This window comes from Triturus cristatus, chromosome 9 (genome assembly GCF_964204655.1).
Source record: "Triturus cristatus chromosome 9, aTriCri1.1, whole genome shotgun sequence".
NCBI classification, from domain to species: Eukaryota; Metazoa; Chordata; class Amphibia; order Caudata; family Salamandridae; genus Triturus; species Triturus cristatus.
Window position 1 is genome coordinate 314,037,646 of NC_140592.1, and position 12,883 is coordinate 314,050,528.

The 12,883-nt window shown below is 48.0% G+C and overlaps 1 protein-coding gene across 5 annotated transcripts in view; it reads left to right on the forward strand.

Annotated features, from left to right (window-relative positions):
- ECH1 (enoyl-CoA hydratase 1) overlaps positions 1 to 12,883 on the forward strand; it is a 144,234-nt gene that overhangs the window by 114,153 nt on the left and 17,198 nt on the right. The window lies entirely within an intron of this gene.

A 12,883-nucleotide genomic window follows, 5' to 3' on the forward strand; every position in this document is an offset into this window, starting at 1 on the left:
TCTCAGCTCTAAAAAGAGACCAATGGACACGCCTCCACTGGCTCCACCAAAGAAGGCAACATCGCCTCTCAGAATCCCTTCCCCACCTCCTCCTCCACCTCCCCCACCACACCACTCTCCTACACCATCTCCTCCACCACTGGACGATGATGACACTTCTGATGACACGGGGGAGGGTGCAGACGATGAACCACTAGGGGATCCTAGTCCACCTTATACCCCAGACCCCTGGGACGATTACAACACACCAGATGTCCCTAACGTTCCACAAGACCACATCTACCCCTCTAGACCCGCCCCTCCAGAGGATGCCATGGGTTTCACCCAGCTCGTTCATAGAGCTGCACAATACCACGGGGTTGCCTTACTTACAGACCCTGTGGTAGAGGATTTCTTAATGGACACTTTTGATACTTCACAAAAGTCCACCTCCGTCCTCCCTATGTTAAAAGGGGTTATCAAACATGCGCCTGAGGTGTTCAAAGATCCTGTTAGGGCTAGGGTTATAAACCCCAGGATTGAGAAAAAATACAAAGCGGCCCCAGCAGACCCCATATACATTAAGGGCCAAATACCCTTGGATTCTTTAGTGGTATCCAATTCCAGAAAAAGGGCTAACTTGCAAACCTCAGGAGACGCTCCACCTCCGAACAAGGAGTCAAAACTCTTGAACGCCTCTGGTAAACGCACGGCGTCACAAGCAGCTTATATATCTTGCATCGCCAACACTTAAGCTCTGTTAGCCAGATATGATAGGGCACACTACCACAAGCTAGAGTCCCTATTGCAACACCTCCCTGTCAAATACAAAACGTAAGGCCAATGACCTCATACAGGAGGGTAAGCTCATCACAAACACCTCCATTCGTTGCGCCATCTTGATGGGGCAGACACCGCCTCCCGGGCCATCAACACAAGTGTCCTGCGTAGGCATGCATGGCTACACATTTCAGGTTTTAAACCTGAAGTACAGACTTCCATTCTTAACCAGCCATTTGATCAGGAGCATCTATTTGGGCCTGCCGTGGATTCATCTCTCGAAAAGATGAAAAAAGACACAGACACGGCTAAATCAATGGTAGCCTTGCAATCGCAAGCTCCCAGCCGCTCCTTTTGTCGCTCCTCTTATAAGGGCACCTCCAGAGGCTACTCCTCTGACAATCCCTCCACGTCCTATAAAACTCCCACACAGACCACATTCACCAGATGTTATCAAAGAGGAGGCTACAGAGGCAATAATAACAAAGGTAGAGGCAAGACCAACAATACCCGCTCTGCCTTCGCCCCTACTCAGTGACTTCCCTCCGCTTCCCCTGGACCATTACACTCCAGTCGGGGGAAGATTGCTACATTTCCTACCTGTCTGGAACAACATCACCACAGACAGGTGGGTGAGACAAATCGTTCAATCAGGTTACTGTCTAGAACTCACTTCTACCCCCCAAACATACCACCCAGACAGCGCCCAATGTCACCAGAGCACTTATCGCTGCTAAAGCAGGAGGTCATCTCCCTCCTACAAAAACATGCAATAGAACCAGTCCCCCTGCATCAGCATAACACAGGAGTTTACTCCCTGTACTTCCTCATCCTGAAGAAGGACGGCTCTCTGAGACCAATCCTAGACCTCAGAGCCTTAAACCTGTACATAAACTCAGACCATTTTCACATGGTCACGCTTCAACAGGTCCTTCCTCTTCTCTCACAAGGCGATTTCCTTGCCACTCTAAATCTCAAGGACGCCTACTTTCATATTCCCATTCACACCTCTCACAGGAAATATCTCGGGTTTCTAGTGGACGGTCACACTACCAATTCAAGGTCCTCCCATTCGGAGTCACCACAGCACCCAGAGTGTTCACCAAGGGTCTGGCGGTAGTTGCAGCTCACCTAAGACAGCACATCCACGTCTTCCCATACTTAGACGACTGGCTCATAAAAGCCAAGTCGTACCATCAGTGTGTACATCACACTCACGCCACAATCCAACTACTCCACAACTTAGGGTTTACAATAAACCACGCAAAGTCTCACCTACAACCGTCCCACATACAACAGTACCTCGGTGCCACAATAAACACCTCAAAAGCACTTGCATTTCCCAGCCCAGCCATGATAGCAAGCATGCAAAGCCTCATATCAAAATTTCAGCCGCAACACTCTCTTCCAGCTCGAGTGTTCATGCAGTTGATAGGGACGATGGCCTCTTGCATATTTATAGCACCTCACGCAAGACTCCACATGATTCCCCTGCAGGAATGTCTGGCACGTCAGTGGAACCAGTCTCAAAGGCAGATGACAGATCTGGTGTTGGTGGACGGTGGACAGCCGCACGCATCGCTCTCTGCAGTGGTGGAACACCAAAAACCTTTCCAAACGGCGCCCGGTTCCACAGATTGTGTTGACAGCAGACGCATCGCTCTCTGGCTGGGGAGCAAATCTATTATATCACACCATGCAGGGCAAGTGGACGCCTCAACAAAAGTTACTCCACATCAATCACCTGGAGTTACTAGCCATCTTCCTAGCCCTGAAGGTATTCCAGAAACAAATATCAGGCAAAGCTGTCCTAGTCCGCACCGACAACATGACAGCCATGTACTACATACAGAAACAAGGCGGGACACACTCCCTACAACTCTCTCAACTAGCGCAAGCATATGGAGATGGGCTATTCCTCAGAACATTTTTCTCCTAGCCCCACATGTCCCGGGAGTCCACAACAACATAGCGGATCTGTTAAGTCGTCAGACGCAGCAGATTCACGAGTGGGAACTTCATCCGCAAGTTCTTCAACCATTTTTCCACATGTGGGGGCAACCAGAGATAGAGCTATTCGCCATACACGAAAACGCCAAATGCCCAAGCTTCGCCGCCAGATATCCACACCCATTGTCCAAAGGAAATGCGATATGGATGAATTGGTCAGGCAGATTTGCATACGCTTTTCAGCCTCTTCCGCTCATTCCACTGGTGGTGCGCAAACTACAGCAACACTCACTGACTCTCATCCTAGTTGCTCCAACATGGGCCAGACAACCGTGGTACACCACATTACTGGAACTATCCGTAGTCCCGCACCAAAAACTACACCTCTCCCCGCGCCTCTTAACCCAGAACCGTGGAGAGATCAGACACCCTGAACCAGCACGATTTGTGATATATTGTCACAACAACACCATCAATCCTCTAGCTGTATCTATTCAACACATCATAGGTTATCAACTGCAGCTCCAAAGGTGTAACTTAGCATATACATCTATTAGGTTACACCTCGATGCCATAGCAGCCTACTTACAAAATGGACAACACTTGTCGCTATTCAGGGTACCTGCCATCAAAGCATTTATGGAAGGCCTCAAAAGAATAATTCCTCCCAGGGTACCACCCTCACCTGTGTGGAATTTAAACATAGTTCTCACAAGACTAATGGGCCCTCCTTTTGAACCTCTGCACAAATGCGAGCTACAATTTCTAACATGGAAAGTCGCTTTCCTAGTGGCCATTACTTTCCTTAGAAGAGTCCGTGAGCTACAGGCACTCACTATTCAAGAACCTTTTTTACAACTCCATCATAACAAAGTGATTCTCAAAACCAATCCAAAATTCCTCCCTAAGGTTATTTCTCTCTTCCACCTCAACCACACTGTGGAGTTGCCAGTATTCTTCTCGCAACCACAAACAGTCGCAGAAAGAGCTCTTCACACTCTAGATGTTAAAAGAGCACTTCTTTATTACATTAAAAGAACACAACCTTTTGGCAAGACAAAACAACTTTTCGTGTCCTTTTCACCATCACATAAAGGCAACCCCATATCAAAATCTGGGATAGCAAGGTGGATTGTCAAATGCATACAGATTTGCTATCACAAAGCAAAACGTACATTATCAGTTCCCCCTAAAGCCTACTCTACCCGAAAGATAGGGGCTTCAATGGCATTTTTAGGGAGCATTCCCTTAGATGACATATGCAAAGCAGCTACATGGTCTACACCGCACACATTCACAAAGCACTATTGTGTAGATGTGCAAACAAGACAGCAAGCTAGTGTGGGCCAGGCTGTACTCAAAACATTATTTCAAACTACTGCAGCAGATACTGGTGGTCGCCGCTAAGGAGGGGTACTGCTATACAATCTATGCATAGTGCCTCGAACGGAAAATGCTACTTACCAGTATGCATCTGTTCTCGGCATGTAGAGCTGCAGATCCACACACGCCCACGCACCTCCCCGGCTTATCTGTTTCTCACTAGACTCCATCATTTCCCTGCTGGCGAAAAACAATCTGCAGATGGAGCCGATGCCCATGCGCACTATCATCCAAAGGAGGAGTCACCTATCTCATGACTTCCAAAGACTTTTCCAAGACAAAAACAAGTGCAAACATCCAGGCCCAACACCAGATGGCGATCTATGCATAGTGTGTGGATCTGCAGCTCTACATGCCAAGAACAGATGCATACTGGTAAGTAGCATTTTCCTTACCTTTTATAAAACATCATAGCATTAGAACCATAGTTGTTAACAGTCTTGACAAAACAACCGTAGAAAGTGCTGCATATCATACAGTAGTAATACAAAATTTAGCTTGGCCTGCATCATCAATCAAAAGAATAAAGGCTAGTGATAGCTTTAAATAGAAAACACAGTCCCCACGGCCCCGCCCTCATCCCCGATCAATTACCTTTTGCCGCTCTACAGCGGGGTCACACACCCAGTGAACCCAAGTATCACAGAAGAGTCCATGCAGAGATAGGCAACCAAGCACCACCAGATCCGGAATAGCACCTGGCATCTGGTGCTAGAGGAGCATGAATCCGCCTGTCCGACCCCAGTAGGTGTGATGCCCTGTTCCAGCTGTGAGTTGGCGTTGTGGCGAATGGACTCCACATATGCCCTGTAGGAGCCCCAAATGTCCTTGGGATGGGAGGAGCTGGGTAGGGTACTGGAGTAAACTTCACTGTTGACATTACAATAAGCTAGACTATTCAACCAACTCTGCAAAGTAGGAGCCGTCTTGCGACCCCAGTGGATTTCTATTTCTCGTTTGGCCAATAATAGACCATGGGCTGCGAATTTCCTAATTTTTTGGGGGGAAGTTCACAACATATCCCAATAGTGCAACCTCCGGTGTGGGAATAAGGGACAGTGTAGTCATGTCACCTAGAGTTTTGTGTACTTGTTCCCAATATGGCTGTAAAACCGGGCAAGTCCAGGTGTGCGAAATCTGCGTATGGGCCGTCGCATTTACGGCAGGTGTGAGGCCGTGTCGGGTCGAGCCTGTGTACTTTAGCCGGTGTGATGTATAGTCTGCGAAGAAATTTAAAATGTAATAATTTATGCCTGCTGTTTAGTGAAATTTCATTAGTGACTGCGCAGCATTTGGCCCATTGTTCATCAGTGATGGGACGGCCCAAATCCCCCTCCCAGTCCCTACGGATCTTGTCGTCGTTAGTCGGTAGCATCCCGAGCATGCCTTGTTGAGTTTAGATATAAGGTGTACCCCATTCTCACTCTCTGATGAGCGAAAGAGGAGCGAATGAATCCGGTTCAATGCGAAATTCTGGAATTGCGGCTCCAAGAGCTGAGCGGTTCTGTCCCAGCACAAAGTTGTCCATGAACGTAGCGTCCTGAAAGTGGACACCCTCCTTGGTGGAAAAGATATGTCCATCAGGATACAAATCTCCCAGTTTTTTAACATCAAATTTGGTTAGGGAACGCTGTACCAGTTTTTCGCCTGTTATGGGAAGCCAGCGGGAATTTGGGAGAGGAAGAGCCGTGGAATACAACATCTCAGCCCTGGTGAGTCGTTTAAGTTTGTGCCATGCCCAGCTGGTAGTGAAGACTCTATATCCTTAGGGTCCCTGGGTACACCCTTCGGTAGGACCGCGGATAGCCGATCAGTGAGAACGAAATCAGCTTCCGGGCGGAGGAAAGGGATCCTGGCGTCGGGATGATACCATGCGAAGGCCTAGCTGCATTGAGCCACGAGATAGTATAGATGGAGATTTGGCCCTCCATATCCTCCCCTCTCATAGGGTAGGGAGAGAACCTGCCAGCGGACGCGCACCGAATTGCCCCCCCCATACCAATCGCAGTAGGTGCATCCGTATCTTTGTAAAGAAACTGTTTGGTAGGGGAATGGGGATATTGTTAAAAAGATATAAAACTACCATCTTGATAATAGCGACTCTACCAGCGATGGACAGAGGCAACCGTAGCCAACGCTCCACCTGGGCCTCAAGTGTTCCAACTGCTTGTCTGTAGTTGAGGCGGATAATTTGCTCAGTGTCTAAGTGGGCGTGAATGCCTAGGTATTTAACAGAGACTGAGCACCACTCAAACGGGAACTCACATTCCCATTGGGTCGTACTGGAAGTTAAGGGAAATATAACTGACATCCGCCAGTTAATGCCCAGGCCGGAGTGCCGCCCAAAACGGAGAATCTCCCTAATGAGCGGCTCTAAATTCACCTGGGGTACCCGGACATACAGAATGCTGTTGTCTGCATAGAGCAAAACTAGAAGGGGGCCAGTATTGATTTGCAGGCCTCTCTGCAGATGCCTCTCCTGAAAGTTGCGGATAAGAGGGTCCATGGCGAGAAAGAATAATATAGGTGACAAGGGGCACCCCTGGCGTGTGCCGCGGGATAAGGGAAAAGGGCGGGAAAGCGTACCATTCAGGCGGAGTCTTGCCTTGGGGCGGCTGTACAGCAAAGCCGTGGTAGCAATGAGGCCCACTGGCATACTCATGCGGCGCATGCCCGACATGAAGAAAGGCCATTCCAGGGTATCGCAAGCGATTGGCAACCATTTTAGCAAGAATTTTATAATCCAAATTGAGAAGGGATAAGGGTCTGTAGGACCCGCATAATGTCGGGTCCTTGCCTGGCTTGGGTAGAAGTATAATCGCTTTGCGGAGCGTGGGGGGCTGGATCTGCCTTTCGAGGGCTTCCGCCTAAACTTTGATTAGGTGCGGCGCTAATAAGTCTTTATAGGCTTTGTAGAATTCCCCAGTAAAGCCGTCCAACCCAGGGGCAGTGGAGCAACAAAGGGGATCAATGGCTCCAAGTACATCAGCCTCGGAGATGGGTTCTGCCAAGAAATCCTGCATGTCTTTCTCGAAATAAACCAGCGCGATCTCAGTGAGATAAGCTTCTTCTGCTGTGGGTTCTCACCCTAATTTTAGAAGTGTATAAGGATGTGTAATAGGCAAGGAATTCTTCACGAATTTCCGCGGTGCAGTGAAATAACTGATCGGTGGAGGAACAGAGCTCAGTGACGTAGGCTTTACTATATGGGGGTCAAAGCATCTGAGCCAGCACTCTGCCTGGACGCTCTCCCTCGCCATATCGCCGTGTGGTTTGATATTTACCCAAAAAGAGGATCTAACGATCCGCTGCATCTCTATATTCCGTAAGGAGAGCCAAACATTTTCCCGTCGCGTACGAGCCGGGGGATCGCCGCGCTGCATTGTCTAAGTCCATGAGATCACGCTCTAAGCACACAAGTGTAGTGTGGAGAGCTTTAAGTACCCCTGAATGTTTGACAATGTGAACTCCCTTGATGTATGCCTTGAATCGCTCCCTCAAAATGTGCCAAGTGTCAACCAAGCCTATGTTGATGGTGAAATAATCTTCAATGGCCTCGCGCACCTCCGCGTTGAATAAGTCGTCGCCAAGGGCGCGACTGGGGAATTGCCATTGCCTTTCATACCCGTCAGGTCTCGAAACCCGAAGGAGGAGCTTGACCAGGGAGTGATCGGAGTCACAAAAGAATACCAGCAAGGGACCCCAGGGGAGAGAAGCAAATAGTCGATTCTAGTCCAGGTGTTGTGTTGGCCCGCATAATGTGTGAAGTCAGTGTGGGAAGGATTGCGCTTGAGCCACATATCAAGTAGATCAAATTGGTCGCAAAGGTCGAGGAAAGCACGACGAGCATGAGGCTTAGTGTCATGGGTTTTGGCTGTACTATCCAATTCTGGGTTAAGGAGTAGATTAAAGTCCCCACCCACCAGTAGTAAAATGGGATCTAACTTTGATAGCTGCGTATGTAGAGCATGAAAAGATTCTGGTGAATCGGTGTTCGGGGCATACACGCATACCAACGCAACGTTATGGCCCATAATTACCCCCACCACGATTATGCATCTACCTTCGCTATCATTGTCGAGTGAGTGACAACTATAGGAAACCCTCTTATGAATAAGAATGGCTGTGCCTCTGGCATAATTACTAAAGTTAGCGAAATATCTGTGAGCTCCCGAGCCTGAAGCAAAGCGGACCGAGTCGGAGTTAGGAAAATGTGTTTCTTGCAGAAATGCGATGTCTACATTGTGCCAAAGCAGATGGTGAATAACCTGCCGTCGCTTACGGTTATCATTGAGACCCTGGACATTCCAGGACATCAAGGATAAGCTGGAGGGGCCATCAACGTTTCCTAGCTGCGTCATCTAGTGGATGCGGTACATATGACAGATGCAGGCATCAACCGTTAAATTCGTGCTGTGACAGTGAACCAATCAAAGAGTAAACAACAATTGCTATACAATGACAGTCGACACCCCCCCCCCCCCCCACCCAACCTCACTACAAAAAAGGCGAGGCAAAAGATTGTAATACGCATAGTACCAAATGACTTTACAGCGGAAAGACAGAGCCCTGAAGTGGTACATCCATTGGACCAAAAAGAAACCAAAGGTATACACCATGAGGGGTGGTAATACCACGACAACCGATCAGCTATTTGAAACATATCAAAAATGACGAATAACATCATCCCTCAATAATTCTGCAAAGACATAATAACCATTCAGCAGAGTCAACCAGTTCCAGAACCAGAGAAGTGTTCCATGTTTGCTTCGGAGCCGCTATGTGGGGGAGAGGGTCGACCCCTGTCTGACGCCTCCTGTTTGTTGTTTTTGTTTGTAAGTGTGGCAAAAGTCCTATACATCCGTGGTATTTTCAAAGATGCGGGCCCGGCCCTCAACATCTACTCTTAATCTGGCGGGGTATAACATGCCGTATTTCAAGCCTACGTTTCTGAGGGTGACCTTAACCCCATTGTATTTGCGACGGGCCTCTTGCACCATGATTGTAAAGTCCGGGAAGAAAGCAAGCTTTGAGCCCTGCCATGTGGTGTCCTCTCGTTCCCTAGCGAGGTGTAATGCTGTGTCTCTATCCCGAAAGTTCATGATGCGCTCAATGATAGGGTGTGGACAGACCTGGGCGCGCTCCACCACAAATCCGGGGGTGAAGGACTCCTTACTGAACAGGTCAGAGAGGAGAGTTTCAACAAACAGGTCAAGGCGGCCCGTTGCGGTGGACTCCGGCACTCCTAGGATGTGTATGTTGTTGCGCCGACTTTGCGCTTCAAGGTCCTCGTTTTTAATAGCTACCTCCTTGAGGATGCGCTCCACCCGTTCCAATCGCTTAATTGACTGTGCGGTGCTGTCTTCTATATCAGAGATACGTGTCTCGGCAACATCCAGGCGCCTGTCATGGACTTGGATTTTGGCCCCCAAGGTCGCCAGGTTCCTATCCAGGGTGACAAACCGCCCATGCAGTGCACAGAATTGCGCTCTCATCTCTTGAAGAAAGGAGGTTGATGGGGCAGAAGGATCATCCTCTCGGTCCGGACCCTGTCCGCAATCCGTCATGGTGCTGGTGTCTTCGGCAATCCTCTCCACCAGCTTTTCAAAGGGGAGAGTCTTCTGTTTGGGATCCTTGCGGCCCATGCTGCAGCCCTGTGACGTGAGATAGGCCGTAGCGGAGAGTGCCATGTGCGGAAAGGGGAAGGCAAGCAGGGCCAAGCCAAGGATCAGGATTGTGGGGAGCAAGGGTCCCGCCTCACCACGTGTCAGATATTGGATCGCCTTTTGTGGCACCAGGTATGTAGGGTTGCCGACACCCTGGCGAGCCGGCGTGCCAGACAGGATTTCCAAAATATTGCACAGGACGGACCCAGGGCGAGGCGCAGAGGGACAACGGAGCCTCCGCAGGGGACCGGCCAGGGTCCGCACCGGGCGCAGATGTGTGAGCCCTGCAAGTCAATGCACCGGTCCAACCGCTCCGGGGCGGCGCAGCAGGGAGGCTCCGTTTGCAGAAAGCATGGAAATCATGGTACTCTGCACGGGCAGACTGGAGCCAGCAATGTAGAAGGAGCGGGGCAGTGTCGGCGAGGTATGGGCCCAAGCAGCAACAGGGAGGGTGGTACGCGCCTTGAAAATGCGTTGGGCGGTCATACTGCAGCCGGTGACTTGCCAGGGACGCGATGTGCTCCCAGGGGGGGGGGGGGGGGGGGGAGCAGCCTAAACCTGTGCCCGGTGTACTCGCCGCTGCCTGTTGTCCCCGCACCACTCTGGCAGCAGCCGCCGCCCTGTGCGACGCCGCTCTCAATGGCTCAGGCCGTAGATGCCATGCGCTTCTCTCGCTGCTCATAGGCGACTAGTTCTCCATTACGGAGGTACCCCTCCGACATCTATGCGGCCCGTCATGTGCAGTACAACCTCCGCTGCCCCTGCGGCGTCAATTCTGGGAGGTCTACTGCCGATATTGGGATGGTGCATTGCAGCTGAGTCGGTTGGCGGAGCTTCTATGCCGCGCTCGGTTGGCGGCTTGGCCACACTCCGAAGTAAAGGTTAAAGTTGAATATAACAGGTATTCTAGGGGGAGAAAGCTTGGATTCGTCCATCCATTGGTTTAGATCACTGGTTTCCTCTGTCAACTTGGAAAGCATGGTCAGTGCTCAGTGTAGTGGGTGATAGCGAAGCGGAAAATACTGCTACAGGTTTTTTAGCTTACTAGTATAAGCCAGTGATTAAAGATCAAAATCCTGCTGTCAGTCTGGCTGATGGATTGATGCTCGATCACCACAAGTGCTCTCCTTACCTTGCCTGCTTGGTCCGAGTAAAACATTTCATAATTTATTTGTACCAGTTCATGTCAGATGAGAGAACATTCTTCCTGTAGGTAGATGGAAATTCTTAAGAACTCAGTAGTAAATAAAGAAAATATTTGAAGGAAAAAAAGTACAAATAGGAGCACACCCGAATATCTGGTTGATGCTGATGTGTCAGCTGAGATGCTTAACAAAAAGTGTATTTTGACAGACGGGTACAAAGTAGCTTGTCTTTGCTGCACCACTGTGCGTCTGCTACATTCAACCACTGAGCTGTTGTGCCATGGAAGTATTTATATAGCAGTGGTTAGTTGAGACATGGCCAGCCACTGGAGCATCATTTTGCAAACTGAGATCCAACTGATAGAAACTCAAGATGGTGTTCAAAGTCAAGCCGGACCGGTCAAAAATCAGACAGCCAGAAATAAATACAAAAAAGCTCAATTGATACATTAATAATGAATACATTTGGTGATTTAGAGACACAAAGCTAGAGAACACCCAACAAAAAAAATATCTAATTCACAGCAAAAGTAAGTTATGCCTGCCGAATAGCTACTGCCCGGGTGAAATGCATAGACTGGGGACATGCAACCATTTTCTTTTTTATTGAAAAACATTGTTTATTTTTCCCAAGAATTTATAAGCAAATGATGAAATAGGGATTTGGTTAATTCAATCTTGCACACTGTAGTTACTGTATTAAGTTTACAAGCTTCCATTTATTTAGGAACCAAACCAACACGTGGTTCGCCACCTACACGGCTTTAAAGTCTGGGTCTTATTCAAGGCTCGTACTTTCATATAATATAGCCCTCCAAATGAAACTAAATCAAGCTCGCCGCTTCCTTTACCAGAAAACAACATGTGTTTGTCAGCTGTTTATATATTTGACATCGCCTGGGATACATTTCATGAAGAATGTTAATAACAAAATTTCAAAGTACAGCATGATGTGATTCATGATTACTCTTGGAAAATAAATCAAGGATAACAAAAAGATTCAAAGAAAAATGGCAAAACGTGTCAACATTACACCTTGAAGGATTCTAAAACAAGTGCTACACTGTGAAATTGTGCAAGATTGAATTAAACCAAATCCATATTTCATAATTTGCTTATGAATTCTTTGGAAAAAATATACTCCACATTTTTCAATTAATTTGGCAATTCAAGAGGCACTGCTGGCACAAACCTCGAGTGTATAACTTTCTGCGAGACACAAGAAAAGGGGTGTTACTGAGCAGGAAACGGAGTGTCGGGTCATAAAACTGTTCTGATCAAATTTTGTTTTTTTAGTTGATGGGTTGACACATGACCAGGCTTTGGAATCTAAGACCTATTCGATACCAGCCTATGTAATACAACAGGAGGCTGCTTATCAATTTCTCCCATTCGTTAATGAATTTGAGAACCTTGGTTTTGAAAAGTGACTGAGTGCACACTTGGGCCTGTCCGAATCCCGAATTACTGTTAAGTTGTGTATGCCACCAGAAATATTCCACTATACATCCTAATAAGAGCAAGTGGCTCCGTTTCTGCCACTAGCCTTGAAGATCTCCTTAATGCTTTACAAGCCTTTTATATGATACTTTTATGATTCTTCTACCAAGTTTATAGCTCCTTGTTGAGTCTCACAAAGAGAACCTTATTGCTGCTCATCTTGATATAAAAGAAGATGTTATGCTTCACAATGAGACAGTATAGATGCATTTCAACACCCTTGTTTAGATGCCTTTTTAGAAGTATTTTTCTGCTCTTGCTGTGCAGGGATTCCCAGGAAGTTGTAATGGAGAGAAAGCGAAAAGTAAAATACTGAAAGGAGTAGTATAACTTTCTCATTACAGCCTCGTCAAATGCTAGCCTCATTGAAGCATGATGAAGATGTGTTGTTTTGTGGAATAAATGTCTTTAAAGTGCTTGAGGAAGCTGTCTGTATCACCGACACCAGTTAAGTAGTGGGAACGGGTTGATTTAAGTCGA